The sequence below is a fragment of the Pan paniscus genome, chromosome 16, assembly GCF_029289425.2.
Source record: "Pan paniscus chromosome 16, NHGRI_mPanPan1-v2.0_pri, whole genome shotgun sequence".
Lineage (NCBI taxonomy): Eukaryota > Metazoa > Chordata > Mammalia > Primates > Hominidae > Pan > Pan paniscus.
The window spans coordinates 49,175,774-49,202,841 of record NC_073265.2 but is presented as its reverse complement, the minus strand read 5'-3'; positions in this window follow the sequence as shown (position 1 = coordinate 49,202,841).

Here is a 27,068-nt window from a genome sequence, read left to right as displayed (position 1 = left end):
TCATGCGAGTGTGTGTGTGTGTGCGCGCGCCTCTCTGCATATGAGTATGCATGTGTGCTAAGATTCTGCCTGTCTATCAAGCTCCCAGGTGATGTTGATGCTGCTGGTTCTTGGACCACACTTTGAGCAACAAGCACATACATTGAAGCAGACTGTTGAACAGTTAGATTTTGATGCTTCAGGATGGGATATGGAGACCAAGCTGTCATTACATTCCCTGATGATGAAATCTGACCCACTTTCAGTAGCAATGCCTGAGCAGGTAGCCTCGGCAACAACTGATACAGTAATGGCTCCTACTGATGGGTCCTCATCTGTGGCTTTTCTCATGGTCTTCTCATGCAGGTGTGTTAGTAACAGATTATTTATGTCCATACATAATGCATTCTACTAATTGGTTTTTAAAGCATATCATTTTAACAAAATGTGAATGTGGCTGAGCATGTGGTCTACATTTTGCTGATTTAAATATCACTGAGCTTTCTGCCGTTTTGCCTTAGCTTTGGATTTATGAGATGTTATTTACAATAATACAAGAGAGGCTTTGGGTTTTCTCTAAAGACATAGTTAGGTCTAGGAGAGAGATGTTGATTTTTATGCAAAATTTAAAGGCATGCAAGCAATTTCCTTTTGTAGCCATGCTGGAGGAGATGTAGGCATGTTTTTTCCAGTGTTTCAGTTATTTTCAATGTTTCAGCTATTTTCATGTTATTTTCAGTGTTGCTTCCACTTTAAAAATTGGGGGGAAAAGTTAATTTTCTCAATTAATCAATGAACCTGTCTTGACATTTGGTTTCCTGCATGTTGTGGGTTCATAGCAAGAAACACCTTATCCCTACAGGAAATCCCACAACCTTTAGCAATGACTATTCATTGCCATTTGATAAGTAGTACCCCCCTGTGTGCCAGGGGCTAGAGAGTGCAAATATGAACAAATTAGGACCACAGACTGTGTTTTAATAAAGACAGAGCTCCTAGAAAGGGAAGGCCCTTCTGAAGAGTTTCCATCTGGTGCAAGAACAATAGCGTGGCTACACAAACAGCTTTACGTTAGAAACAGATCACTCAGGGCTTTGACAAGCTGCCTGAAAGTTAATCAGAAACACTTTTGGTTGCAATTCTTGTTGAAATGCTTCTTAGATTATTTTTTTCATATTAGTCTTGTGAAAGTATTTGAATTTTTTCTTTATGCTCACAGACGTTTGCAAGCTGCCAGCTCCCCAGTCTGGATGTGAACTAGCATCACAGAATCTGGTGGGTGAAGATGGAGAAGGTGCAGGGGGTTGAAATGAGTCTTTATAGATCCCAGAGAAACAGCTTTAAAAATGAAACTCAGATTGTCCTCTTTCTTCCAAAACTTAAAAGTAGTAAAAACAAATAAAAAGTATAGGCTAGAACTTCTCGAGTGAGGTTTCATGATGCCAAGCTTTGGAGATTTTGTCAAGTTGAATCAGTTGAAGGAATTTAGCATAAAAATTGAAGAGTTTTCTTGCCTTAGCAAAAATCATCAGAATATTTCTGTTAATTACCAACTGATGATCTGCAGAATTCCTAATTATAGAAGACAAAAACAAATGATCACATTTGTTTTTGAGAGACTGTGTTTTTGAGAGACTTGTTTCTGAGAGACTGTGTGCAGGTGACAGTTGCTTCCGTGAACTTACCATGGTCTGAGACTGCATGTTTGGATTTTGTCCACTGACCTGGAGTGGATCTATCTTTTCAGGGCAAAATGACAGTAACTGAAATATATATATTTATAGGCATTCAAGTGTGTGTACCAGTACATAGCTCTCCTCTCCTAGATACACACAGCAGGAATCCTAGTGTCTGTTACACTCTCAGGAAGTTGGTTTAATACTTTACAATGGGAAGGATGCTTGTCTAGAGGTCCGCATGCTCACACAGACCTGCCCAGTGCGTTCATTTCCTGTAGGAAAAGCTAACACAGGCCCAATTACCAGATGCTTGTCGATATTAGGGAGAACTTCTCAGTTAAGACAGCATGAGGCCCTCTTCCCACTGTAAGGATAGCCTTTTCACAGAAGGCTTCATGGACATAGGCACAGACAACAATGGCCAGGATTCTTGTTTTTGAAATTTTCTATGATTCTTCTAAACCCTTCTCTACATACCTCTTCCTCCTAACGGGATGCAATGACATTAAGTAATGACTTATCAACTATAACCCCACTCCTAGTCCATCTTTCGGAAATGCATCCCAAATCAACTTGAAGGCAATGGGAAGAGATGGAAGGGACCTCTGCACTTTGTGACTACACTGAGCAGCTGCTGATGGAGCTGCCCAACTCAGGATTTCCTCATGATGTAACACTTTTTTTTTTTTAATTAAGCCACTTGAATTAAGGTTCATGTTCTGTGCAAATAAAAGCAACAGGATGACCAGGTACAGTGGCTCACGCCTGTAATCCCAACACTTTGGGAGGCCACGGTGGGTGGATCAGCTGAGGTCAGGAGTTCGAGACCAGCCTGGCCAACATGATGAAACCCCATCTCTACTATAAATACAAAAAATTAGCTGGGCGTAGTGGCGGGTGCCTGTAATCCCAGCTACTTGGGAGGCAGAGGCAGGTGAATTGCTTGAACCCAGGAGGTAGAAGTTGCAGTGAGCCGAGATCGCGCCATTGCACTCCAGCCTGGGCAACAAGAGCCAAACTCCATCTAAACAAACAAAATAACAAACAACAACAAAATAAAGATAAAAATAAAAAATAAAAATAAAACAAAACAAACAAAAAAACCAGGAGCTTTTCTTCTTGACAAAGGGACTACTTTTTTCCCTATGCAACCCAAAACTTTGGACACTTCCTGCATTTGTGCTGGATGAACACTGGAATTTTTATACTGCCAATTGATTCCATGTCTCTATTTTTCAGATAAATAAATGGCTTGAATAAATGAATCCAGAACTTAGTAGTTACACAAAACTGTACCAGAACTCTCTCAATTATTGTCAGCCAAGATGGCCTTTTCCCCAAAACTGGATCATAGTTCCTGGGAAAACTTTTCTCTCAAAAGTTGAGTGGATTGAGCCAGTGTTCCCACATCTGTCTTCTCATGCAGAGAGTCCAGGTAAAGAATAAATGTATTTCGTTTAGATGCAAACTCCTCTTACCTGCCCCGCCCCAGTTTCTAATTAAAGCCTATTTAAGGTTTCATCCAGGTCACTTTTCCATACTCCGCCCTTTTGTTGGGTACAGCATTTAAAATGTTAAGCCAATTTGCATTTGATTATTTCATTATTTCAGAAAGTACCCACTCAAGGATTGAATTACCAATGAGATGTTAACATAAACTAGGTAAATAGCACAAGGTAATTTACAATATGGAGATAAATGGACATACGCGTAGACTAGAATAAGAAGCATGTAACCAGTTAATGAAATTTATAGTAACTTACAGTGGGAATATTTAGCATTAAGACTGCAGTCTCAACTAAACTGGAAGTTGGGGTGATTCTTCTCTGAGTATTATTTTGGGGTCTAACTTATGCAGGGTAGTCAATGTATTAGCCCAACTTGCAGTGAAATGGATTAATTTGTCCTTTAATATTGCATGATTTCAGGTGTGAAAAGAAGCAGAGAGAAATCCTCTTTCCTTGAGACCTTGAGGAAGACTGACATGAGCTTTTGAAAGCTTTCCTAAGAGTTTATATAGATACATTTATGCAGCATTCTTGAACACCTTATATGTGAGAGGCATCAGGCATCTTGTCAGGTGCTGAGGAGTTTGCGAAGATGCATTAGACTTAGATTCTGCTTCCATGAGGATCCAGATAAGACACTGACTTAAAATAGTGACAGAAAAAGAGAAAAGTGACTCCAGAATGTTGCTCCTTGAGAAATGTGAGGGGAATGACGCTGCTGAGGGAAACAGGGCCATGGGGTGGGAAGTGTTTCTGTCCTTAGATGAGCTTGGATCTTAGGGTGTTGAATTTCAGATGCTGCAGGACAGATCTGTGGCCATATTTTACGCAGCTGGAGACCATCAGGCAATTAGAATTTTTTTTTTTTTTTTTTTGAGACGGAGTGTTACTCTGTCGCCCAGGCTGGAATGCAATGGTGCAATCTCGGCTCACTGCAACCTCCACCTCCCAGGTTCAAGCGATTCTCCTACCTCAGCCTCCCAAGTAGCTGGGACTACAGGCATGTGCTACCACTCCCGGCTAATTTTTTGTACTTTAAGTAGTGATGGGGTTTCACCGTGTTAGCCAGGATGGAGGCTTTTTGAATTTTACATAGTACTCCAATTGCATTTATTTTAATAAGTTTTCTCTACATTAATAACTAGACCATCCTTAATAGGTAAGGCTTTTTGTTTAGAAATTCATTATAGCTACATACTAATAAAATATTAGGAGTGACAGGGGGTGCTTTTCAAGTCAAAACTGGAAGGAAACACCCAGCAGATCACTTTGCTTGCCCCTTGTTTGGGCCAGTTTTAAACACAGCATTGGGAAACACCACAGCCCAGTGGAAAGCTCACTGGCTTGGATATCAGAAGATGCGAATTCTTTTTCTGACCAGTAACGTGACCCTTGGAAAAGTCACTTAGTTTTTTTGCAATATTGTTTTCTCATCTGTAAAGGTAGATAGGACTCATTAATCACAAAGTATCTTCTAGATCTTTCTTTCCATGATTTCTATTGTACATTGTTGATCACTCCCCAACTTGATTTTACCCTTGACATCTCTCTCCATCAGAGGTGTTTTAAAAAATGTGTACAATTTTTTAGCTTCCCAAAACATAATCATTATTTTCCCATTTGTTTCTTTTAATTTTACTTTAAGTTCTGGGATACACGTGCTGAACGTGCAGCTTTGCTACATAGGTATACATGTGCTATGGTGGTTTGCTGCACCTATCAACCCGTCATCTAGGTTTTAAGCCCCTCATGCGTTTGTCCTAATGCTTTCCCTCCCCTTTCTCCCTATTCCCCAACAGGCCCCGGTTGTGATGTTCCCCTTCCTGTGCCCATGTGTTCTCATTGTTCAACTCCCACTTATGACTGAGAACATGCGGTGTTTGGTTTTCTGTTCCTGTGTTAGTTTGCTGAGGATGATGGTTTCCGGCTTCATCAAGTCCCTGCAAAGGACATGAATTCATTCTTTTTTATGACTTCCTGGTATTCCATGGTGTAAACTGTTTTAAATTTCATATGGAACCAAAGAGCCTTTATAGCCAAGACAATCTTAGGCAAAAAGAACAAAGCTGGAGGCATCATGCTACCTGACTTCAAACTATACTACAAGGCTATAGTAACCAAAACAGCATGGTATTGGTACCAAAACAGATACATAGACCAAGGTAACGTAACAGAGGCCTCAGAAATAGCACACATTTGTTTCTTACTGAGCCCTAAAATGATGACCTTATTGATAACACCTCCATTCAGATGAGGAAATTGGGACATAAAGAGAGTAAAGGGCTTGCCTAAGGTTCCCAGCTGGTGCGTGTCAGAGCTGGGACTCATACCCATACTCCTCTTCCTATCTCACCCCTCTACACACACAAATCTTTCCACCCCAAACAAATGTCTTCATTTGGTCCGTGCTTGAATAGACTTTAAAAGAAAAGCTCTTGTAAAGACATAATTAACATTTGGGATTAATTGCAGATACAAAGATATTTTTAAACTTTTTCTTCTGAAATAATTTTCTATTTACAGAAAATTTACAAAAATAGTACAGAGAGTTCCTGTATACCTCTTACCCCGCTTCTCCTAAATGTTAACATCTTATACAACCATAGTACATTTGTCAAAACTAAGAAATTGACATTGGTATAATAATATTAAACTACAGACTTAATTTGGATTTCACCAGTTCAAATTTTAATGGACTAATTAGAGTAAATTGTTGAGTTGGAATAGGGTCATAGATATAAGGTCTTCTGGCCCCCATCAAATAATACTATGCACAGATGTGTATGTACAGCTGGCCTTACAGCAGATACAGACTACTAACACAAAAGCATCTTCGTCTTTGATGAGAAAGTCAACAGACTTGGGAAGCTGCGATTATGAGAAAAAGAGTGGCCACAGGGAGCATTGATAATCCAAAATCCAAAATCCAATGTCCAAGAAACATTTCAGATTCTGTCTTTTATGGACAAGGTGCTCACAATCACCATCCATCATTTCCTAAGTACAATCTTTTCCTGGAAGATATTGCAGGATTATTCAAAACATGCCAAAGTGGGCAGGAGATCCCAAGAGTAATTGTGAGTTATGAGGTCATGGGGACCTCATTGCAAACTATTTGCAAAACTTAATTGGGGTAATAAATAAACTAAGCATGTAAATTAGATTGAAGACTACTGTGTGAATTAGAAGGAGGCCATTAGCCTGCCTAGTCAAAATGCCTTCTTCTTGTTCTGTAATATTTGCTGAGTTGAACTGTTAATCGAAGGAGCATTAAATTCAGATATCCTAAAATTTCAGAACTAAAGTAACTTGGAAATAAAGCCATTTAATGAGATCCTTTCTGGACCAAAGAGTAAGCTTTACTTTTTATGATTGGGTACTTAGGTACTTCTCAAATAGAGGATGGTCTGGCATTCACGTCCAAATCCATATGCCCCCCAGCGTGTGAATTCATCTTAGCCAGTGTACTTAGAAGCAAATGTAGAAGAAAAAAAAATGAAGCTCAAAAGGAATAAAATAAGGAAGCCATTTCCAATCGACGAAAACAAACAAATCTGTAGGGTGAAATGAGACTGTCCCCTCCCCCTTTTCTTTTTTTGGTTTCTGAAACCATGTGGTCAAAAATAACTTCAGGCCTGACCTTTCTCTTCATATATCTGAAGAATGAGTAAAGGAACCTCTTGGAGGTAAAAATAAATATTAAGAAAGAAACCAAATGCCCAAACACTGCATCTAATCATCGGCCTAAGTCAAGTCTTATAGCAGCTTTTTTTTTTTTTTTTAAAGCAGTTGATTGAATGAATACAAATGCCTCTCTGTTGTCACTTGGGATGCCACTTGATATATCCCATTTTCTAGACTCTAATTATTCCATTTGTAGACATGAATGCCATTTAGATGTGAGCTAATTCAGCATGGTAACTCAATTAGATTTGTACCGACTTGGATTTATGAAACATCAATGGGTTCTTGGTGAGACCAATGGGACTGCTGGTGATTCATCCCGAAGTCTCACCGACGCAGCCTCTTAGGAGCTCAATTAAACATGCCAGCCATGAGGATGTTTTTTAGCTGGAATGTTTCACAATTAAAATAAAAAAGATTCCTGTGTTTCTCTGTGCACATGGCCCAGCAGAAAAGAAAGACGTGTAATAACAAGGACTGAAGTTTCCCTTTAGGTTGTATGTTATCTCCAGCAAAGAAGGCTCCTTCACTTGGCTGTGTTCCAGCACCTGTGTGGCCAAACTTGGTTGTTGACCCATGTAGCAAAGGCCGTGGCACTTCACAATTTGCCTCACATTCAAGGGCACTCAATAAATGTTGACTGAACGAAATTGCTAAAGTCATCTTAGAGCCTGTATCTGCATCTTGACTCTCAGAGCTGAAAGGTAGATGCTAATACCACATTAGATTTGTAAAAATATAAGAAATCTCAAAGTGATGAAAATTATGCTGTGTTTTCAGCCTAAAAGGGTGGCCCGTGGTGAGAAAATGGGGGAAAATATGTGAACCAGGATTGTCCCCTAACAGTACTTTTAGCTTGTAAAAGTACTCTTTTCAAAACAAATGATTTTACTGAGCAGTTCTGTGCTGGGCTTAGACATGCAGGCAAGCTCCTGCTGTGTTAAGGGCCGATGCCTGGCAGAGATCTGCCTCACACTCCTCCTTCACTGTGGGAGTGTTTGATGATGAAAGGACCCACGGGTCCTCAACCTGGGGCTTGGCACAGGAGGCGTAGTTAGAAACACTGTGTGAATTCACGAAACAACATAATGGGCATGAACTCACTCTGTCAATGATGAAACACTTTGGAAATGTCTGTTGTCATTTTCCTAAATCAAGTCTTAGTTAAGAAAGACATTACTTTGTTATTCCAAGATCTGGATGAGGGACAACACAAAGGGGAAAGAGATTCAATGTTATCATCTCTCTCTTTGTTGCTTTCTCTCAGTTTAATACTCCACTATTTATTTCTGCTGTGAGATTATTATTATTTGTAGAATAGTAGTAGTAGTAGTAAAAGTAGTAACAGTGAGTAGCAGGTAGTAGTGGCCGTAGTCAAGTATTGTAAGTAACATTTGCTTTTCATGTTAGAATTTTCGAAGTGCAGTCCACATAACTTGTGTCATTTCATCCCTACAACACTCTGCAGAATAGACATCATTTCCTCCATTTTATAGCTGAGGAAACCGCTCAAGAGAGGTGGTTTTTTGTCTTGCCTAAAATCATGCAGCTAAATCTCAGTGAAGCCGGTATTTCAACCTTGTTTTTTCTCTGTAAATTCTTCTCATGTGGTATATATAGAAGAAGGAACATGAGGTTTAGATCAAAAAACACTGTTTTACTTTCTGGTTTTAAAATTTTGAATGTTTCATGAACTGATAGATAAATCTAGCCTCAGCACATTATGAATCTGAGGACATTCTTAAGTTTGAGTTGGCTAAAACTTCCAAATTGTTATTTTTAAAATCATTCCCCGAGAGTGTCAGCTTATACTAGCATAGCATCAGGAGGTGGGAACACCAGGGGATGGGATTAACATTGTCTGGAGAGAGGAGCTTCTCCAAGCCTATGCACCTACGTTTCTTTAATCTCAGGGGAGCCTTGATTAAATTGGAAACAAAGGTTAGGACTCCCTTGTATTGTTTTTGGGGCAACTCCTTTCTTGCTTCTAATTTCCAACAGTAATGGTCTCTGCAAAGACTTTTTGAAGAACCATCTAAAAGAGAGAGGGCATGAGTTTATTTGTACCACATCAGTGTCAGTTAACACATGCATAATTCACTGTAATCTTGTGGTATCCTCACAACCAACCAACTCTCCTTGGCTCCTTTTCATTCCAGGAAATGCCATCTCGGGCGGCAGAGGGGAACATCAGAATGACCAGTGCTGGGGTCAGGAGCTGCCAAGTCTCCCGCATCTTACTCTGCCACTGACCCCTGGGGATTTAGGGCAGCTGCTAGTGGCTGGGCAGCCTTAGGCAATTCACCCAACTCCTTGAGACTTATTTTCTTCATCTGTGGCAAAAGTGCTCCCCTCAAAAACTCTTGGAAGCATTAAATAAAGTGATAGGTGTGAAAATACTTTGTAAACCATTTAACCTATGCTTCCTGCCCTTTTTTCCCAAGGGACACTATACCATAACCCGCTATATCCTTTTTTTTTTTTTTTTAAATCTACCCTTGTTAAATGCAACATCTTAGAAACTTACAATGTACTTTAACATATTAAGGATTCTGAGCCTGAACATCATGGGTCACATCTGTAATCCCAGCACTTTGGGAGGCCAAAGCAGGACAATTACTTGAGCCCAGGAGTTCCAGACCAGCCTGGGCAACATAGTGAAACCCTGTCTCTACAAAAATAAAAAAATGAGCCAGGTGTGGTGGCATGTGCCTGTAGTCCCAGCTACTCAGGAAACTGCGGCAGGAGGATCCCTTGAGCCCACGAGTCCAAGGCTGCAGTGAGGTAGGATCGTGCCACTGCATTCTAACCTGGGTGACAGAGTGAAACCCTGTCTCTAAAAATAAATAAATAAATAAATAAATAATAATCTGAGAAGTCCTGAGAAATAAACTCTGTGGAAATGTGTTCAGTGCAATGTTTCACAAGCTATTTGACCACAGATTTGTTTTTGTTGTTGTTGCTGAGATGGGGTCTTGCTTTGTTGCCCTGGCTGGAATGCAGTGGCATGATCTTGGCTCACTGCAACCTCCGCCTCCCAGGCTCAAGTGATCCTCCCACCTCAGCCTCCCGAGTAGCTGATACTACGGGTACGCACCACCATGCCCAGTGAATTTTTATATTTTTATTTGGTAGAGAGAGGGTTTCACCATGTTGCACAGGCTCATTTTTCATTTAATACCTAATGTCAAGTTGTGCTGCAGTCAGCTTTAAAGGTCTGAATCCACATAACTCATTCTCAGGGCTTTGTTTGTGGCAGGGTGCCCTTCTTGCCACCTCCATCCGCCTCAGCCCTCTTCTGTGTTGACAGGTTCCCCCAAAGGTTAGCAAAGATGACCTCCAGCAGCCCAAGACTTCTGCTCAGGAATCTAGCAAAAAGAGCATCTCTTCCCCCAATAATTCTAGAAATGGTGCCAATCTCATTGATAAACCCTGAGTTGTGCTCAATCTTTAAGCAATGGCTGTGGGCAGGGGGAAGGAATTCTTTCACCGGTAAGGCCTAGATCACATGCTCACTTCTGGAAGGAGGAAAGGTCGGTCGTATCTAAGCCAGGTGGACTGAAAACAGAAGTGGATCTCCAAAAGAATAATGTTACAAAATGGGGGTATTGGCGGTAGTGAAGGAATTCCAGACAGGAAAAAACCCAGGAGCACTCATATCACTTCTTCATCATTCCTCTTCCCAGGGCAGAGGTTTTTAAACTTTGGTATACATAGGAATCCCCTACAAAATTTATGGAAAATACCAATTTCAGTGCCTTACCCTACTTCTAAGATTCTGATTCCATATTCTGAGATATTGCCTGGAAATCAGTCCTTTCTGCAAGCACCAGATACAGGTGGTCCAAGTATCATATTTTCAGGAATAAGGGCAATAAGAAAAACACATTTCTAGCCATTCTCAATCTTTGCTGCATGTCAAAATAAACATTTTTTTTTTTCTTGAGACGGAGTCTCACTGTCGCCCAGGCTGGAGTGCAGTGGCATGATCTCTGCTCACTGCAGGCTTCGCCCCCTGGGTTCACGCCATTCTCCTGCCTCAGCCTCCCAAGTAGCTGGGACTACAGGCGCCCGCCACCTCACCCAGCTAATTTTTTGTATTTTTAGTACAGACGGGGTTTCACCGTGTTAGCCAGGATGGTCTCAATCTCCTGACCTCGTGATCCGCCTGCCTCGGCCTCCCAAAGTGCTGGGATTACAGGCGTGAGCCACCGCGCCTGGCTAATAAACATTTTTTTTTTTTTTTCCCAAATCAGATGCCTGAGCACTACCTGGCAATCTTTCAAAGCAACATTTGCAAGGGTAAGGCTGGCAAAGTAGATGTGGATCCACAGGTATTTCTAACGGGCCCTAAAGCAGCGATTCTTGACATTTACTATGTATATGAATGAGCTGGGATCTTCTTAAAATGTAGATTCCGATTCAGCAGTTTTATGATAAGGCCTGAGATTCTGCATTTCTAGCAAGCTCTGAGGCAATACCACTGGTGCTAGTGCATGGACCATGCTTTGAGCAGCAAGATACTACAGGCTGAGGGCCACCCTGTTTATTCGATTTGCACATTTTAAGGTGTGTCTGAATGGGCCAACCAGCCTGCCAGGGTGTATAAAAAGACCTGTTTCTAATAGGATTTATTCATAGTGATATTTCTCACTTTCTTCCAAGATGTGTAGAGCTTATTTTACTTTATTTTATTTTTATTTTTCCTAGAAACAGGGTTTTTCCATGTTGGCCAGGCTGGTCTCCAACTCATGACCTCAAGTGATCCGCCTGCCTCGGCCTCTCAAAATGCTGGGATTACTGGCATGAGCCACTGCACCCAGCCTAGAGCTCATTTTAAAGTAGTTCAAAGTGAACACAGTCCAGCCTCTAAAAGCTGGAGTACGCATGTGTACATTTTTTATTTAACTAACACTTTGGTGCTCCAGATCTCACCTAGACTCTGGAAAGACAAAGAAAAGTGAGACAGGATCTCTTATGGAGCTCACAGTGAGGGTGAACCATCATCCTGGTTCGCTCAGAACTGCAAGTGTGACTTTAGCAGTCACACTTTATCAGGGAAGAAAGACATGTAGGCCAATTAACTATATACAATTAGTGAGGGCAGAGGAGGAGTGATATGGCTTGGATATTTGTCCCCTCCAAATCTCATGTTGAAATGTAATCCCCAATGTTGGAGGTAGGGCTTAGTGGGAAGTGTTTGGGTCATGGGGAGGCAGCCCCCCACAAATGTCTTTGTGCTGTCCTCGAGATAATGAGTGATCTGTCATGAGATCTGGCTGTTTAAAAGTGTGTGACACCTCCTCCTTCTCTCTCTCTCTCTTCTTTCTCTCTCTTTCTACACCTCAGGTGATTCACCCACCTCAGCCTCCCAGAGTGCTGGGATTACAGGCATGAGCCACCATGCCTGGCCCTGACTTACATTTTTAAAACTCCACTCTGGCTGCTGTGTTGAGAAGCAACTGTGTGGTAGGGGAAGGGCATGAGGAGGGGGACTGGTTATGAGGCTATTACAAGAGAGGATGGGAGCTCAGACAAGGCTGGATGCAGGGGAGTGGGTTTCTCTCTGTGGGTTTCCCCAGTCCCTGGAGAGTCGTGGCCCTTTCAACCTCTGGAGAACTGACTTTTCCAACTACTTGGGTGATCTGGGCAGATTTATCACCCTCCCAAGGCTTCATTTTCATCATCTGTAAAACGCAGACAGTCATATCTGCCTTTTCTGACTCATGAGGTTCTTGTGAGAATTGAATGAGATCACCGCTGTGGAAAGCATAGAGCAAAGCAGGAAAGAAAACAGGTATGAGTCAAAAGCCACCAGTGAGACCTCTAATCTGGCAATACCAAAAGAGAAATGCTGCTGTCTCGTCATTGGCTCAGACCATTCATGAAAGGGTGCTGCCGAATTTAAAGGTTAAACCCTAAGTCATAGATTGAGAGGAGACATTGATGATTATTTGGTCAAGATCCACATCTCTCAGATAAAAGGAAACTGAGATGCAGAAATGAAGGTTGCTTTCCCGAGACAATGCAGTGAGAGGTGGAGCCACGCTAGAGTCTCAGTTCCTGGTCTTCCTCTGCCATGCGGCCCATCTCAAAGTCCTGTCAAATGTCTCAGTCTCAAAAACTAACTAAAGCACAATTAAGATAAAAGGAAAAAGAAAGCTGGGTGCTGTGGCTCACGCCTGTAATCCCAACACTTTGGGAGGCTGAGGCGGGAGGATCGCTTGAGCCCAGGATTTCAAAACCAGTCTGGGTAATGTAGTAAGACCCCATTTCTACTTAAAAAAAAATTTAAATAAATACATAAATTACAAAAAAAAGAAGGAAAAGGAAAAGAAGGCGCTCAGTTATGAGGTGTACAACAGCTTTGTAGCTTGCAGGTGCATAATAGAATTTGATCTTCCCAATGACTCCTGGAGTTTTCAAATACTCCAATTTTACAAATAAGGAAACAGAGATTTGGGAAGATCAGCCAAATGATCCCACATTACACAGCCAGCAAGTGGCTAGGAAAAGATTCCAGCTCATATCTCTGGCTTTCCCCTGCATTTAATGAAAACCTTTGGAGAGAGCTGAAATTGGCTTAATTTCAGAGAGTATTATCTCTATTGTTCTAATTATTCTCCCTGAGTCCTACAGGAGAGGATTGGAAAGAATGTTTTTTATTTGTGAGTGTAGTCTAGTGCTTATTAGAATTTCTGAGCTTTCACACTGGAAGTTTCAACAGGCTTACTGTGATACTTTTGAAGTGCTGAGTGTAAATTTAAGTCTGAAAAACATTCTCAAGCCAAGTGCACTGATATATTTTTAGATAATAGCAGGAAAAGTTATGTAATTGGATGCTTTACAGAGGGACACACACTGAGGGTCACATGCTGCAGTTTTCTGAACTGTAAAAGCAAAGAGAGAATGTATGAGATAGGAAGGGACCCGATTTTGGTGCAGAGACCAGAGGCAAAACTGCTGTTGAAAAAGCAGACCTCAAAGACCCATCCTTGCTGTTCATCTGGGATATACACTATGTCCTTTGGTTTTAACTTCTAAATGATGTATTCATTTGAATCAAGAGAGCTACAGGAAGGTTTTAAAAAGCAGAAGAGTTGTGCTAGAACACAGGACACAGGGGAAGGAACCCTGAGTTTGAAATGTCCGTGTATTCTTGGGGCCTAAACATGGCTAACGTAGGCTTTGAATCTGCCCAATGAATGCAGGTTCCTTCCCCGTGCGCTTTCCCTTGACAGCAGACACAGAGGCCCGGGAGCTGTTGGCTTACCAACCCCTAGTCCGTTGGTCAGATATTGGGGGTCCTCAGGCCATGAGCCTGTGGGGTGAGTCCCCAGGGCCCTCCATGACCCTGAGAGCTATAATCCCCTCTGACCCCATGCTGTGACTGTGTTGTCACTACTGAACTTTATCCTGTTTCTGATTTGAACCCTAATCCCAGAAAGACTGAAGTCCCATCATGAATGCAGCTTAATCCTTCCCAAACCCGTCCCTGTGAGGCCCAGCCATCTCACTGACCCCAGGCATACCTCTCCAGGTACCACCCCACACTGCCACCTTCTGGCATTTCTGATACGTTCACTCTCAGCAGGCTCTGGCCCCACCCTCTCCACTTTATGGCTACACTCTGCAGAGAGATAGAATGCCTGCCCACACCACTCTAGCCCTTTGGGACGTAGGTGCTGGTTGCAGCCTAAAGTAGGGTTAGCTCCTTCAGTCACTCATTATCCCAGTAGCTACCCTAAAGTTTCATCAGTCTCATGTTCCAAGCTGCATATATTGAGTCAATCTCAAGATTAGTAGTAATTAGTATAATTAACATTCATTGAATGAGGGTTTTATTTTAGCTGTTTGACCTTAGACAAGTTACTTTTACCTCTGTGATCCTCATTTTCTCATCTACAAAATGGAGTCGTAATAGTACTTACTTTATTCTGAAATCATTAGTTGAGTGGCTACATGTGTGAATTATAGTTCTATTTTAATTTGTTTGCTTGTTTTGTTTTTTTGAGATGGAGTCTCACTCTGTCACCCAGGCTGGAGTGCAGTGGCATGATCTCAGCTCACCGCAAACTCTCCCTCCTGGATTCAAGGGATTCTCATGCCTCAGCCTTCCAAGTAGCTGGGACTACAGGCAAGCGCTACCATGCCCAGCTAATTTTGTATTTTTAGTAGAGATGGGGTTTTGTCATGTTGGTCAGGCTGATCTCGAACTCCTGACTCAAGTGATCCACCCGCCTCAGCCTCCCAAGGTGTTGGGATTACAGGCGCGAGCCACTGTGCCCGGCCATAGTTCTGGTTTTAGGAAAGTGTATGTAAAGTGCTTTGCAAAGCCTGGCACCTAACCATACAATAGTGGTAGTATGTATAAATATTAATCGTCCAGTAGTAGTGTGTACCAGGCACTTTTCCAGGGGGCTTTGTATACATGGAGGGATAGCATTGGGAGATATACCTAATGCTAGATGACGAGTTAGTGGGTGCAGCGCACCAGCATGGCACATGTATACATATGTAACTAACCTGCACAATGTGCACATGTACCCTAAAACTTAAAGTATAATATAAAAAAAAAGAAATGAAAATACATTATTAATTCTGAATACTTGAAAGTAAAGAAGTATTATACCCATTTTACAGATGAAGCTGAAACTTAAGACTTCTAAGTAATGCCTCAAAACCACACACTTGGTAAGTGGGTAAATGGCTGGAATTTGAACCCTGGTGCGTTTGACTCCAAGGTTGACCTCTTAAGTCATAAAGATGTGGATGACAATGAAAGCTCTGAATGACAGCTCATTATAACAATAGAACGCTTGATGGTCAGGGACCCTCTGTGATTAATTGCCTCAGGAATGGAACAAATAGTGAGTTTTGCAAATAGTAAATACTTCAGCAGTGCAGAGAAAAAGACCATTATTTCCACAGGCTTAATAACAAAAAGCTTTAGGAGAGAATTTTTCACTAGCTTTTTTAAACCTTTTTTTCCTGCTTATCAAAGGAATACATGTATGGTATAGAAAAAATTCAGAGACTTACTTTACTCCTAGCTTTATTTTACTGTTTTATGCTTTTGTTTTTAAATCTATTTCTAACTCTTCTTGCTACCTCACATGCTGCCAGCATTACTCTGTACTGTTGTTACCTTTGGTAAAATAATCTATTCATAGCCGTTAGGATTACAAATGCAGACGTCCTCTGACCCAGCTTTTAAGACTTTTTTTTTTTTAATAAAACACCAGTATATATATATGGAAGTACGTTTCTTGTAGCATTGCTTACAGTTGGCAAAACAAATTCAAATCAAGACAATGCCCATATATATCAATAAGAGGATACTTGTATAAATTGAGACTCATTGATTGTAGGAGTCATTATATGCCTATTACAAAGAATGAATTAGATTTCTCTACAATAATCTGAATTAAATTGTCTTCAAATCTTAACAGCTTAGAATTTGGGAACCAAATCTACTTTAATAAAAGGTGAAGTAACATAGGGAAAAGTAAAAACGTGTGTTTGTAGTTGATCCAAAAAGACATTGGCACGAGCTCAATACCGGGAAGAAATAACTCAATAGTACCTTGTATGAAATGGGTAAGGGCGTGGTAGCTCATTCCTGTAATCCTAGCACTTTGGGAGGCTGAGGCAGGCAGGTCGCTTGAGGCCAGGAATTCAAGACCAGCCTGGCCAACATGGCGAAACCCCGTCTCCACTAAAAAGAAAAAATGATAATAACACAAAAATTAGTCTGGGATGGTGGCACGCACCCGTAATCTCAGCTACTTGGGAGGCTGAGGCAGGAGAATCGCTTGAGCCTAGTAGGTCGCACCACTGAACTCCAGCATGAACAATAGAGAGAGATCTGTCTCAAAAAAAAAAAAAGAAGGAAGGATAGGGAACGGAAGAGAAGGGAAGGGAGGAAGAAGGGAGGGAGGGAGGGGAGGAGGAAATGGGTAGAGGGTTTTTGTAGATTGTAAACTGAATATAACCTAAAGGTGTCCGGGCAAGAAAGCTAATGGGTAGTTTAGGCAGGTCTAGAACTTTTAGAAGAGGAGGGAAGATCATCCTGCTCTTCTGTATGTTGACCCCATCAGGAGAATCACGTTCAGTTTAAAACAAACATGTTCACCAAGGTAATGAGGCTAAAATCATGCCATTGGAGAAATAGCTGAAGGAACATACTTCTTCTTCTGAAGAAGAGCAGACCCAAAGGACACTTTGGTCTTTTGTCCCCAAATTTCATGTCACATGGAAGCAAAATATTAGACTTTTTCTATGGAGCCTGAAAGCTAAAACCAGGACAAGTGAGTGGGTAGAAGTCAACTCAGGAGAGAGGTTTAGCCCAAAATAAGGAAGGCATTGCGAGCTATCAGAGCTTGCCAAGAACGGTATAAAATGGCTTGCTCTAGAGATTCCCTGGAATCTCCAGATCAGCCATTGGATCCAAGTCCAAGAGGCTTGTTATGTCTTAAGCAAGTAACCTCTGGAGTCTCAGTTTCCTCATCCATAAAGGTAAGCAAATCTACATTGCCCAGTTTATAGAATTGTACAGAAGAATAAATTATATAACATATGTAAAAGTACTAGGCAATTAGGAACTATTATTACTGTATTGTCATGATTTGCAAAATTAACAAGGAGCATGATTTCTTTGGTCCTGGAAAACTAAGACTACCAAAGACGGGACCATTCTGAGAATTTAATCTTAGACTTCTAAGTACTTTTTAGGGTATAGAAGTAAATTTAAAAAAAAAATACCATCCTCTGTAAAAAGCAGGCATTGTTAGCTTTTCAGAAAACTTTTTGGAGCCTAAATTTACTTTTCCAGATAAAAGAAGTAGAAAAGGAACTTGGGTGTGATGAAGCATTGGCCCAAAAGTCTTTCTTAAGTGTAACTTTATTAATTAATTAAATTAATTACTTATAACAAATTGAACATTCTTAGTTGCTAATTACAAAAGCAGAGAGGGCTGTACTTGAAGATGGAGGAGCTGAGTAAAGACTGGTTTAAGGACTCAAAGATCGTTAGCACTGGATGGGATCTCAGAGAAGACTGAATGAAAAAGAAGGATCAGTAAAGATGTAAAGTCGCTCACCCATAACTTTATTGCTCGTAGCAGCCCTGGCAATGCTCTCCTAAGGCTCATGCTTTGGTGTCCTGGATTTGATTTCTAGGCAGGATCAGAGGAGAAAGTAAGGTAAGGAGGAAAAAGAAGGGAAATGTAGAAAAAGAGTTCTTTGACTGAAAAGGAATCATTTCCATTACCCACCCCCACCAAAGAATCTAACACATGCATAAATATGTGTGGGAAATGCTTGCTTTTTAATGGAGGCTATCACATGGAAATGGCCACTATTTGAACTCTATTCTAAGGAGAAAAAAGTATTAAAAGGTAAAAAAAAAGTTTCATGTTCCAAAATGTTTATTACAGTACCATTCCCAACAGTGAAGAATCAGAATAACCCTAGTGTTCAGTAAACAAGAGGATGTTTAAGTAAATTATGACAAAGCCTACCAAACATTATACAACCAGTACAGATGGTGTCACCACGATTGTGAAATACAATAAGCAAATGCTTTGTTCTAGTGACAAACGGAGGGAAGACGGTGTTGGGGGCACAGTATTGATTGGAGAGAAGATTTCAAGTCATAATCTATTGTACTCGAGAAGGGAAAGAAAAGTAGATTTGTAGATATAAAATGAATTAAATTAGTAAATTATAAAAAGATGTGAATTCCAAGAAGACTTTATAAAGAGACAGACACATTAAGGAGACATGTGCAGAGCTGGAATAGTTTGTATTCTTTGGACCTCAGGAGTGAGAAAGCTAAGAACAGCGTAGGGGCTACCTGAGTGGGGTTACAGCTTCAAGATAGGCCATACTGAGTGCTCCCCACTCCCAGTGGCTTGGACAAAGAGGTACTCGCCTTCTAATGAGAAATACCACGTGCAAACTTGGTGAATGGTAATTAAAGATAAAGCCACCTTGGGTCCAGGGAGGAGTGTAAGGGAGACTAGTGACATAAGAAGAACATGAGGATACTTCTGGGTTCGGATAATTCCCAACTTCATACACACAGTTTTATAACTCGGAACAAAGCATGTACATATGTGCCAGGAGACTGCAGACCTGTGGTTTCATTTCTCCCTTAGTTTAGTTGCAACATATCAGATATTTTCCCCTGCACCTGGCCTTACCTGCTCAGATGCATGGAATTGCCACCTGGAAGGCACCTTTTGTAAAAGCCCCCTCCCATGTAAGCCGGCAGGGGTTGTAGCAATTGTAACAGCCTATTGAATGGATTGATCTTCCTGTTCTTCCCATTCCCCTGGAGGGCTGAGGCTGCTTGGAAAAGAAAGACAGCCAAGAACCAGGAGTTAACAGGTACAATGTAAATCACAGTATTATTATCAAAACCATGTACATCCAGGAAAAAGAAAAGACAGGTAAACATTTTTTTTATTATTATGCTTTAAGTTCTAGGGTACATGTGCACAACATGCAGGTTTGTTACATAGGTATACATGTGCCATGTTGGTGTGCTGCACCCATCAACTCGTCATTTACATTAGGTATATCTCCTAATGCTATCCCTCCCCCCTCCCCCCACCCCACGACAGGCTCCGGTGTGTGATGTTCTCCACCCTGTGTCCAAGTGTTCTCATTGCTGAATTCCCACCCATGAGTGAGAACATGTGGTGTTTGGTTTTCTGTCCTTGCGATAGTCTGCTCAGAATGATGGTTTCCAGCTTCATCCATGTCCCTACAAAGGACACGAACTCATCCTTTATTATGGCTGCATAGTATTCCATGGTGTACATGTGCCACATTTTCTTAATCCAGTCTATCATTGATAGACATTTGGGTTGGTTCCAAATCTTTGCTATTGTGAATGGTGCCGCAATAAACATACGTGTGCATGTGTCTTTATAGCAGCATGATTTATAATCCTTTGGGTGTATACCCAGTAATGGGATGGCTGGGTCAAATGGTGTTTCTAGTTCTAGATCCTTGAGGAATCGCCACACTGTCTTCCACAATGGTTGAACTAGTTTACAGTCTCACCAACAGTGTAAAAGTGTTCCTATTTCTCCACATCCTCTCCAGCACCTGTTGTTTCCTGACTTTTTAATGATTGCCATTCTAACTGGTGTGAGATGGTATCTCATTGTGGTTTTGATTTGCATTTCTGTGATGGCCAGTGATGATGAGCATTTTTTCATATGTCTGTTGGCTGCATAAATGTCTTCTTTTGAGAAATGTCTGTTCATATCCTTTGCCCACTTTTTGATGGGGTTGTTTGATTTTTTCTTGTAAATTTGTTTAAGTTCTTTGTAGATTCTGGGTATTAGCCCTTTGTCAGATGGGTAGATTGTAAAAATTTTCTCCCATTCTGTAGGTTGCCTGTTCACTCTGATGGCAGTTTCTTTTGCTGCACAGAAGCTCTTTAGTTTAATTATATCCCATTTGTCTATTTTGGCTTTTGTTGCCATTGCTTTTGGTGTTTTAGTCATGAAGTGCTAGCCCATGCCTATGTCCTAAATGGTATTGCCTAGGTTTTCTTCTAGGGTTTTTATGGTTTTAGGTCTAACATTTAAGTCTTTAATCCATCTTGAATTAATTTTTGTGTAAGGTGTAAGGAGGGATCCAGTTTCAGCATCCTACACATGGCTAGCCAGTTTTCCCAGCACCATTTATTAAATAGGGAATCCTTTCCCCATTTCTTGTTTTTGTCAGGTTTGTCAAAGATCAGATGGTTGTAGATGTGTGGTATTATTTCTGAGGGCTCTGTTCCATTCCATTGGTCTATATCTCTGTTTTGGTACCAGTACTATGCTGTTTTGGTTACTGTAGCCTTGTAGTATAGTTTGAAGTCAGGTAGCGTGATGCCTCTAGCTTTGTTCTTTTGGCTTAGGATTGACTTGGCAATGCGGGCTCTTTTTTGGTTCCATATGAACTTTAAAGTAGTTTTTTTCCAATTCTGTGAAGAAAGTCATTGGTAGCTTGATGGGGATGGCATTGAATCTATAAATTTGCAGTATGGCCATTTTCATGATATTGATCTTCCTATCCATGAGCATGGAATGTTCTTCCATTTGTTTGTGTCCTCTTTTATTTTGTTGAGCAGTGGTTTGTAGTTCTCCTTGAAGAGGTCTTTCACATCCCTTGTAAGTTGGATTCCTAGATATTTTATTCTCTTTGTAGCAATTGTGAATGGGCATTCACTCATGATTTGGCTCTCTGTTATTGGTGTATAGGAATTCTTGTGATTTTTGCACTTTGATTTTGTATCCTGAGACTTTGCTGAAGTTGCTTGTCAGCTTAAGGAGATTTTGGGCTGAGACGATGGGGTTTTCTAAATATACAATCATGTCATCTACAAACAGGGACAATTTGACTTCCTCTTTTCCTAATCGAATACTCTGTATTTCTTTCTCCTGCCTGATTGCCCTGGCCAGAACTTCCAACACTACGTTGAATAGGAGTGGTAACAGAGGGCATCCCTAAGACAGGAAAACATTCTCATGTCAACAGTGATGGCCTTTGGAAAACGTAGACATGGGTGAAATGTTTTTTCCTTCTTTTTACATGGCTGTGAATTTCCCAGATTTTCTTTGAGGAAAAAAATAGCTATTATAATTCATAAAGACTTAAAAATAAACCTAAGATTAATGTAGAGAGTTCATCATTTGGTGGTGGAAATTTTCATTCACTTTTAATTTTTTTCATATTATGAGAGTGATGCATGTTTATTGCAGAAAATTCCTGGTATTAAGTTAGCCTCTAGCTTCACTTCACTATGCTACTCCTATTTTTTCCTTCAGTTTACCAGAAATCCTTTTTAGAAAGAGAAGAGCTAAGAATCCATCAATTTTCCATTCTTTGTATTTACTTTATTCTACATTTTTTGCAACATCAAAGCGAATAAAGAAATATTAACACCTGGTTAAAGGATGTTAATAAATCCTTTCTTTAGGATTCTTTAAAGAAATTCTTTTTTCTTTAGATGTAAAGAAAATATCTTCCCTCGCCCATCCCCACCCAGATAATCTGTGTTAATATATTATTTGTATCTTACCACTCTTTCTCTATTCTCACAAGAATATAGGGGTATTTTTTCCAATTTAAAAAATGTTATATACTAAAATATTAGTCTCTTTTTTCTCTTAACAATTCATATCTTAGATATGAGACAGGGAGATGTAGTAACTTGACCTTGACAGTCTGAGCCCTTAACTGCTACAAACAGCTGCTCCTGACAGAAGAGAAGGCTAAGAACAAATTCAAGGGAGGTGGTCAGTGAAGACCTTTTTAAGAGAAAAGATGACAAAGGGCACTATATCCTCAGTGATTTGCCCTGTGACTTCTAAACTCCAGCAGTAGTTGTTGACTTCACAAGCCTTTGCTGCTGAAGACTCTCGCCCCTTCAGAAAGAGGAGCAACCTTCTGGTATTACGTCTCAGGCATGCTGAAGGTGCTCTGAAGATGGCGTGGTTGGTCAGTGCTTTGGGCATAACCCACCTGTCTACCTTTTGGACATTTTGCCTGATAAGTATGGTGCATCTTGTGTGTTTTGATTTATAAGTGTTGCTGGTTGTTGACTACATACCGAGCACCCTTCTGGTTCTTGGAGTATCAACATTTCAGCCCACAGACTCACTTGAGTTCAGGCGATTCTCAACATCATGACAGACAATTTTATAACCGTGAAAAAAAAAAAAAAGTACCTATGTGCCAACTGAATTGGAACATTAAGTGGCTCTTTTAATTAAAATTCAGACAGGAATTTTAGATTTGTTACTGAATAACCATCGATAATGCCAATGAATAGTTCATTCTGAATTGATCCTAACCTGTAGGAAATTGCCATTTATAATTCACAAATCACTTTCTTCCCTATCTCTTCCTATCTCCATTCCATTTTCACTTTTCCACTCTCATTTCATTACCATCATTTTCTTGCCTCTTGATTTAAAAAAAAAAAGAAAGAAAAACCAAGAAAAGCACGTTGCTCATTAACTACTGCATTATGATGAGAGGTATATTGAAATTCTGATTTTCACGTATATAAATATAATCATAGAATTGCTACTTGTCACCTGAGTTCCATTTCATTCAACAAACACCTGGAGAGGCCAATATGTGCCCTGCAATTCTTAGGAGTTGGGAATACAAAGAGCACATGCAATCTTTCCCTGGTAGGAACATAAATAGATTATAGCATTGTGTGCAAGGTATAATAGAAGTGTGGGCACACTATGAGGAAGCACAGAAAAGAAAATGATGAGGGAAGGAGACATGAAGGAAGACTTTCTGGAAGAAGTGTTTGCTTAGCTGGGTTTTGAAGGATGAATAAGAGTTTAATAGGCCACCAAGTGGAAAGGGAAAGTTACTTGTGGCAAAAAACCAAAACCAACCAAATAAAAAAACAGCATTTGCAAAGCCACAAAGGTGAGAAATAGCATATTAGTCTACCATTTAGTGACTAATGGAGTGTGGTGGGCAAATGAAGGAGGAATGCCAGGTGAGAATGGATAGGTTTCTAGAGGATAGGCTCTAACCATTCGAGCATGATTTTAATTTTTTTTCTTTCTTTCCACTTGCCATGTACCAGACACTGTTGTATTTTACAAATACTGATTCATTTGATCTTTATAACAATTTAGGCAGATCGTTGTTCTACAGCATTGAAATAAGGGCTGACCTCAACAATCTGGATTGACTGGTTAAAAAAAAAAAGCACACACACAAAAACCCATGGTAAATGTCATATTACAGAACTAGACTCAAGAACTTTGAAATACATATGTAATCCCTTCTCCAGCAGTAAGTCCTCATGCCGAAAGGAGATTTCGGCTTGATTCTGGCATAGGTGAAAGGGATTGCTATGGACAATTGCTGTGCCCCTGGGCCTTATGTAATTTAACCTCAACATTGTCCTGGGGTGCATGGTGGTCTCCATCTTTTCTACATGAGGCTCTGAAGGATCCGGTAAGTTACCCGGTAAAGTGAAGGTGATGAAATTTGTTTAACTCAACATCTGAGGTTTCTCCTTTCCACACCTTCCCCAGAGAAGGACCAGAGAATGCCAAACACCAAAATTTTTCCTCAAACTACTTCAACCTAGTACGGATATAGGGAAGATCTATATGGGTGCTTTCCTGACAATTTACTATGTACTGTGGGGAAGAGAGGTGAGAGAAAAGGCTATACATATATCCTTTGGGCACTTGGTATTTAAACCACGTATCTGATGACGCCCATTAAATATTTACAAAGATAGTGTGCTCTTTCTTTCTGAAGCTCCATTATGAAAGGGACCTTTAGATGATGACAATCTACGTCATAGACTACCTTGTTCCCTCAACCAACCAAATTCTGGTAGATTCAGGGCAGAATAACTAAAATTAAGCAGTTCTAGAAAAATTGGGATACATGGCCCTCATGCCCTTAATAGTTTTTCTTTTAAATTCAGGAAGTTTGAAATCCACATCCATAGCATGTTTTGGTTTTGTTTCCTTGGAGTTCTATATACCATACCTTGGTGATTGAGCAGCACAGACGTATATAACATTCTTTCCTCACAAGTCGCACTTCCGCTTTCTACATCCTCCTTTTCCATTTCAGCATTCCTCTTTCACTCCAACCTCCTCTACTCTGATTCTCTTATCTGGTATTTTCTTATATGACCCTGTTACAGAAAAAGGGGACTGGAACATAACTCGCCTTAAGGATTTGGTGAATAATGGTGACCTCATCTGGGATCCCTTTTCAAAGTATACAATTTGCATTTTTTTAAAGCCTTGAGACAGTGGTGTTTATCTCAAAGGAATGACTGTTCAATGGTAGAACTTCCAACGCTCTTCCTTGAGAGATATAACAGTGATGATAATTACTGGCCTTTTGCGCTGGTCTCTCCTGTGACTGGCCTAGCGCTAAGCTCTTGCACGTGTGGCTAATTCTCACAACAATCTGCAAAGGGGACATGATCATCCCCAATCAGAAAAGGAAACTACTGTTCAGAGAGATGAAATTACATAAGCTACTCACTAAGGCCAAGGGAGATTAGAGCCTAGGTGTGTTTGGTGTCCAAGCCCCAGGCTTTTCTGGCACTCTGATTGCTTCCCTAAAAGGAGATGACAGGGTCCTTTAGTCCAGTAAGGGTCTGTTTGGTGATGAATGGTTTCCTCCAAGTCCTCCACCTGGGGCAGGTGCACACATTCCTGGTCATGAAAGGGAAAAGAGGTAGGACTCTGCAGATTTCTCTAGAACAAGCACCCCAGATTCCTGCCAGCAGAGCCAGTCACTTCTGTGGTCTACACTTTGCCCAGTACCCAGGGAGGTTTTCTGCTATTCACATAGGGTTTCACACATAGAAGGATTTTCTCAGGTGAAAGAAACAGAAGGCAGGACCAGGGACCCAGGACTTCCTGTGACATCTTTACTCTGACCTGCAGCAATGAACTGTTTCATGGTGAGTGGTCTCTACAAATTGCCTTCAGGTGTTAGTTTAAGAGAGCAGATAAAAAAGAAAAGTTAAAAAGATTTTGAAGGTTTAGTAAAAGGGAGCACTTGATACACATCAAGTCCAATAATAATGCCCTACAAACCTGTCAGTTTGTAGTAAAGTGACAAGAAGTAGCTGAGGGGAATCCTTGCCCCCATGGTTTATGGTTACAGATTTGATTCACTTTGATGAATCAACTAGTTTGAATGATTAGAAAAATAAACTGAAATCTTTGCCCTGATTCAGAATTTCCAAATGCCCCTGTAGAACAAAAAGAGTTTTTTTCCTGTGTCTATTTAATTTTGCAATATGCAAAGTGGTCTCCATAAAGCATCTTGTCCTGAATTTAGCAGAGCTTTCAACAAATTTCATGACCTGTTCTAATTGAATGATTAATGTTATCCATTTAAATATTGTAGATCTTTTCTTGTCCTAGCTAAACTTGCCTAAAGATAGGGACTTTCTCCATTATAAACGTAGATTCCCAAACAACACTTAGAAATGGAACAGAAAAAAAAGTGTCTACAATAAATATTGCAACCAATTAGGCTTCATCATAGTAATTTCTCCAGTTTTGTAATGTTTGTTTACTGGGTTTTGTAGGGAAATTGATACCATTTCTGAGATCCAGAATCATAAAGCCTCCACCCTCTCGTTTTCCAGCAATGAAAAGTTGTGAGAATGGGAAATATTTTCTTCCTTACCACACCCCCCATGTCATTTACAAATTAGACATTCAAAGATCCAGACCCAAACATGTAAATCTGTTTGTACACATTCAAAGAATGCTCTCAGACATTTCCTAAAAACCCACACATTAATATTGCTTACTTTTCAGCAGGGGTAAATGAGGGTCTCAGAGACCTCCTTAGAACAGGCTGGAGTTAAAGAATATTGCATGTTTTTCATTTTACTGTGATGAATGCAAAGCTATTAAATAACCTTTTAAAGAGTTGGTGTAATTATCTGTAAACAGTAATGTTACAAAAAAAAAGGTCAAGTTGTCCTGCCATTAGATGTTTATGGATATAAACTGGATTTATGTTTCCATAAAACAGGCACCGACTAACTAGATTAATTCTCCACAAACTAAACCAACTGTAGTAATATTTAGACACAATAAAATGATACCAATTAAAACAATTTTATTTTTTGTGTCATTTTGATTAATGGCGCACTAAAATTAACCAGAGACCTTAAACTCAGAATGGTTGGCAAAAGGCATCCACATCTCAATTTTATTACCAACAAGAAGAGCAGTTAAGTGAGATGGCTGCGCAATAGTATGAATATTTAATTAATAATTAGTCATGTAATTTCTCCTCAGGAATTATTATCCCTCAAACTGGTTTGTGAATTTAATTATTAGCAGCCTTTTTGTTTCCATGTCCCCTCATTACTGTCAGGATTGATGTAACATAAACTTCATTAAAAATTAAAGCAAGAGTCTTAATTACAAGGCTACCCTGACTGAAGTTAGAATTAGCCAAGTCAGTGATGTGCAAATGAGTGCATTATTTAAGAAACATGCTGGAAGTAGTTATGCTAATGTAGAAGGTTCGCAGTAGCAGACCTTTTCACTTGCAGTTGCATATTCATTAAATGCACTATGCAAATTTAATGTAGCAGTCTTAGTAATGCGTTGTTAATTTATTCAGATTTATTGAGTACGACTTGTAAAAAAAAGTACAAATTTAATTA